Source organism: Acomys minous (assembly GCF_964271855.1).
Source record: "Acomys minous genome assembly, chromosome: 6".
NCBI classification, from domain to species: domain Eukaryota; kingdom Metazoa; phylum Chordata; class Mammalia; order Rodentia; family Muridae; genus Acomys; species Acomys minous.
The window spans coordinates 23,004,529-23,010,516 of record NC_140487.1 but is presented as its reverse complement, the minus strand read 5'-3'; positions in this window follow the sequence as shown (position 1 = coordinate 23,010,516).

The following is a 5,988-nucleotide window of genomic DNA, read 5'->3' as shown; positions in this document are numbered from 1 at the left end:
GAGCGGCGCCCCGCCAATCCGGGGACTGCACACGCCACAGCGCCCCCGGCGGTGCGGAGGACAGATGGCGCTGTTCCCAGGAGCTGCCGCCGGGTTCCTGTGACCCCAACCATTCTTGGGCAGGAGGACACACACTCTGTACCTGGGTCTCGCCAAGGCAGCTCACTCCATTTGGCCTTGGCTTCCTTATGCGCCGAAATACTCATTCTAGGGGAAAGCAAGATTATTACAACACTTACTGTGCCTGCGCTGGTACTCGTGTTGAATGGTACACGTGTTGAAAATAATGCTAGGAGGACCAATACAAACTGGTCGTACAGAATTCACCTGGTAGGGGAGAAAGTGTTGTGAGAGGCTTGCTTAAGGAACGTGTGTACTCCACGCTTCGTTCGCTCATCACCTGTGTATTCATTTCTTTTGGTTTTTGAGACTAGCTTTCTCTGTGTTGTCTTGGTTGTCCTGGAACTCGCTCTGGAGACAGATCCATCGGCCTCTGCCTCTCGAGGAGTGCTGGGTTAAAGTCATGCAGCATCATGGCCTGGAGATTTCTATTTTGTTTTGTTTTGTTTGTTTGTTTGGGGGGGGGAGGGATTCGAGACAGAGTTTCTCTGTGTAACCTTGGCTGTCCTGGACTCACTTTGTAGACCAGGCTGGCCACGAACTCACAGCGATCCCTCTGCTTTTGCTTCTGCCTCTGCCTCTGCCTCCCAAGTGCTAGGATTATAGGCGTACACCATAATCACCTACTTTGCGTCTTTATTAACGCTAGCTGCTCTTGCAGAGGACTTTTATTTGTTTCAAAGCATCCACATGGCAGTTCACAACCATCTGTAACTCCAATTCCTGTGTATCCAATGAATTCCTCTTCTGACCTTTGTGGGCACCAGGAACACTCAGTGCACATACATACATGAAGGCCAACATATAAAACAAACCTAACAAAAATTTGTCATAAATCTTTAAAAAAAAAAAGGAGGCTGGGACAATAGTTAAGATACAATCCCTACCTTTTGTTTGTTTGTTTTCCTTTCTTTTTTTTTTTTTTCTTTGTGTGTGTGTGTGAGTTGTTTGTTTCGAGACAGGGTTTCTCTGTGTAGCCTTAACTGTCCTGGACTCACTTTGTAGATCAGGCTGGCCTCAAACTCACAGAGGTCAAGCCTGCCTCTGCCTCCCAGAGTGTCGAGACTACAGCTGTGGGCCACCGTGTGGGGCCACAATCCCTACCTTTAAGGGGTGCGTTTACAAGCTCGTTGGGAGGAGATAAGTACACACAGGTTGCAGTTACTGTTTCAGGGCTCTGCTATTATCTAGACTGTACCAAAACGTCAGGAGAAATGGTCTAGACTCTAAAGACTGACACACCATCCTCATTGAGCATTCACAGTCTTGGGGAAGGCGGCTTATAGACTCGTGTCAACACAAGAGCATAAGGAAGTAATTTAAAAGCGACCAGAATCCTTTCTGCTTATGGAAAGTGGCAATATAGAACTTTTATTACATTGAAGAGAATCCTTTAGCCTTTTCCTGGGCCTTATGCATACAACCGTAGCATCTGGGAGGCGAGGGCCAGATGGGTAGAAGTCATGAGTTCAAGGCTGTTTTGAGCAACAAACCAAGTCGAGTCTGGCCTGGGTAACTTAGTGAGACATTGTCTGTTGGTTTGCATATCAGTGGCAGTGGTGGATCCTTTACCTAGCGTGCGCGAAGCCCTATATTCAGTCCAGTACCTCAAAGAAAATCACCTTTTCCTCTCTTAACAGAGATTCCCCTCCTTCCTCATGCTTTCTTGTTGCAACAGATGTCTCAATTCCACATTCTTTCTTAAACTGTTCCTGTGGTAGTTTGGGTGTTATTGGCCAACAGAGGCCTACAGGGAGTTGGTATGGCCTATTGAGAGGTGTGGCCTTGGAGTAGGCGTCACCTTGTTGGAGGAAGTGTGTGTGGGTTGGGCTTTGAAGTCTCCGATGCTCAAGCTATATCCAACCACACAGTTCTCCTTCCGCTGCCTTCAAATTAGGGACGTAGAGCTCGGAGCTGTCTCTGTCCAGCACCACACCTTCCTGGACACCGCCATGCTTGCCACCATGATGACAGTGGACTAAACCTCTGAAACTGTAAGGCAGCCCTAGTTAAATGCTGTCCTTTATAAGAGTTGCCTTGGTCATGGTGTCTCCTCACAGTGATGGAGACCCTAACTAAGAACAGGCGGTTCTTCTCACATCATTCAGTACTGATTGTTTTGGGGGAATCAGTTTTACCGCCCACTGTGGATCTGGCTTGAAGTTGTTTTTGTTTGTTTGTTTGTTTGTTTGTTTTTTAATTTCTGTTTCTCCTCACTTATCTTTTACTCCCAACTTAATCTGAAGATAGGCCATCTTCTCTTTGTGCCCAACAGAAGAGTCTGTGAGCAGTAGCCCACTCTGTGATGCTCTGGCACTCAGCAGCCAGGATTTCCAGCAGGATGGGGAGTTTCCTCTTTAGCTCCTTCTTGCTTTTGCATCCCTCATCTTTGCCTTGCTTCATCAAGTATAGAGATTTAAAAATATATAATGTTATGTAACTCAACAGGAAGATCTGTGTTTCCTTGGTCTATCTTTAGCTGATAATTGACCCAACCCTAGAGCAGGCATCTCATTGGAGAACACACAAAACAGAAAAGCTATCCAGGACCCAGTGGAGATCATAAAGAAGCTATTGGAGGGGGCTGCTGAGAGAAGACGTCATAAAACCTACATCAATCCATGCTTTCCCAAAATAAAACTCCCAGTGACTCTGTAGGAAGACCAAAGAGATGCCTTATATATCGCCCACATATACGATCTGTTAAGAAACACAGTTCACTTCTAGCGCTGAGTTACATGCTGTCCCAAACACTTAAGGCACAGCCAAGAAATTGCATTTCATCTTTCTGATGAGAAAAATAGAGGACAGGCAAAGCCAAGCCATGCGCTTCTCGTCTCACAGTGATAAACCAGAGCCGCTGAGGGTTTGAACACAAGTGGGTCACAGATGAAAATACAGGCCTCCCTTCCAGTGTCATGCTATCATTGGAGGGGACAAGAGAGGCTCAAAAAGTTGCATTTCAGGTAGACTGTGACTCTGGGCAGACTTCCCACTGAAGAGCTGAGAAGAAAGAGAGAATTGCTTGGGTTAGAGGAGACAGACTAGGCAAGTACACCAGCATCAGGCACTTGCACAGGGTGGAAAGGCTGGGAAGGCACATGGGGCTGGAGGCAAAAGACCTTGACTGCGAAGGGGGGAAAGTTTTATTTTATTGTACGGAGAGAGTTTTATATTTTGGTTGTGAGCCTAGCCTTTAATGGCTGGGCCACTCTCCAGCCCTGGAAGAGTTTTAAATAGGAGTAGATGAATAGCTTCAAAAGAGCAAAGCTGTAAGTCATAGTCATAACTATTTTAATAGCTTTCTTGGGTTGAGGCTTTCCGCGTGAATAGCATCCACTGATTATAACTTGGGTCGTCTTCGTTTTGCCTTTAATTTTTGTTTTTTCGTTTTTGTTTTTTTTGGGACAGGGTTTCTCGGTGTAGACTTGACTGTCCTGAACTCTCTTTGTAGACCAGGCTGGCCTTGAACTCACAGAGATCCGCCTGCCTCTGCCTCCCAAGTGCTGAGATTAAATAAAGGTGGGTTGTCTTCTAAATGTACCAATATACTAATTGACTTTCCTGCACTCCTGCATTATTTTTGTGGGTGCTTGAGGATTTGAATGGAAAGTGACATAGACACTTAATCTATAACGCAAATGTCTGTTGTTTGGGTGTACATATCCCTAGACTAGACACATAAGGATGACACTTTATACTTGATGACAACGGCCACTGGAATAATATTAATCTAGGCAGCACTTCTGGTGGGAGGATTCAAGTTTGATATTCATGACAAATGAAATGACTAAAGTATAGTACTCTCCTGCAGTGACAAACCACGCAGGACTCTTTAAAGTGAGGTAGAACTCTCTGTCTTGATCTGGAGAAATGGCCCTAATATTTATTGGCGGAAAAGGAACTACAACACAATATAGACCATGACAGCGTGTAGTAAATAAAACAATGTATTGATGCTCAGTGGGTAAAGTGTGTGCTGTGCAAGGACTGGAGTTTAGATTCTCAGCACACACCCAAATGTTGGGTGGGCATAGTGGTCCACCAGCAAGCCACTGTTCCGGAGGTGGAGAAAAGTTCTCCAATGTGAGTTGGTTGGCTAGACTAGCTGAGTTGGTGAACTCTAGGTTTGCGTGAGAGACCCTGCCTCACAGATATCTACCCATAATGTGCACCCACATATATGTGAATGCACACACGAACCGCCCCCCCTCACACAGACCAATAAAAATAAAATACATTGGTTCATGCACTGTCTAGTTTTATGTCAACTTGACCCAGGGTATAGTCATCAGAGAGGAGGGAGCCTCAGATGAAAAAACAAGGCCTGTTTTCGGCAAGCCTGTAGAGCATTTTCTTAACTAGTGATGGATGGGGAGGGCTCAGCAAATTATGAGTGGGGTCACCCCTGGGATGGTTCTATAAGAAAGCTGACTGAGCAAGCCACGGGGAGCAAAGCAGTAAGTATTCCTTTTCCATGACCTGTGCATCTGCTGCTGCCTCTGTGTCCCAGTCCTACAAGAGTTCCTATCCTGGTTTCCTTTGATGGTCAACTATAGGGTAGCAGTAGAAGCCAAATTAACCCTTTCTTTCCCAATTTGCTGTCGGCCATGGTGTTTCATCATAGCAATAGAAACTCTAAGGCAAATTTGTTGTTTTGAAAAAATGAAAATCCCAAATCCCGGGAGCCAGATGCTAGCAGTGAAAACCTGCTAGCTCAGAGAGGCAGAGAAAGCACCCAGCTGACCTTCCTACTCAGCTGACACCTCAGAGGAAAAAGCCCAAAAAGAACCCTATCTCAGCCTACAGGCTAGGAAGAAAAGGCAAACAAACAAACAAACAAACAAAACTCCAAGGCCAAAGGCTTGCTAGCTCAAAGCTCAAAAGCCCCTTTTTCTTATCCAAGCTGTCTTAAATACCCTTCAACTCAAAGTCCCTCCTACTTTTTAATCCAAGAGCTGGTTTCTTGCTCTGCCTCTTGACCTAGGGTTAACTTTATTAAATCCTGTGTACAGAAAGCTCTTGTATTAAAGCTGTATGCTAGGACTGGCTGAGCCACACCATAATCACCTGCTTACAGTAAACAGAAAGTTCTTGGATTGACGGTGTGTGTCAGGGCTGAACCACACCAAACAAGAAACAGGTCTTTACAGTTCGCAATCTTGGGGTTCCCAACGGGATCAAATATTTTGTTGGAACTTGGAACTAGAAAAGCCATTGAGGGTTGAGACCTCAGCGAACTGTACTGTAGGAGATTGGGCATCAGGGGTGAGGATGTTGAGGGCAGTACAGGTGATGGAGACCTGGCTTGAAACGTTTTAGAGGGAAGCTTAAAGACTCTTTCAGGGACATTTGATATTTTGAACTAAGATTCTGTGGTTCTGGGTTAGCTTGTGATTAACTGAACACCAGAACTGCTAAAATGAAACCTTTGCTTTGCTAGAACACTCGATGCTAGGCAGCTGGAGATGATCACCTAGTGGCGAGTACCAGCATCATTGGGGTGAAATCTGGAAAGTGTTTCCTAAGAGCACACACAAGCTGTGTTCCAGATATGGCCTATGCCGTACCTTGTGTTGGCAGCTGAACTTGGTTGTATAAGAGTCACCTCGGTAGTGCTAGTTTTGAAGAAGGGAGTCAGAGAGAGAGAGAGCAGCTGAGGCTTGGCACTGTGTGGCGAGGTTGGAGTCTCTGAAGAGATGCCAGGAAAGGACACTGGGGAACGTTCAGCTCAGTTTCAGCAGAAGATCCCAGCAGTTTGGAGGTGCCCGTGCCATGGGATGCCAACTACGAACAGCAGCAGCTGTGGAGAGGAGCCAGCAGGAGACCAGAAGACAAGCTGTGTGTGCTGCAGAGGACAGAGCCAGA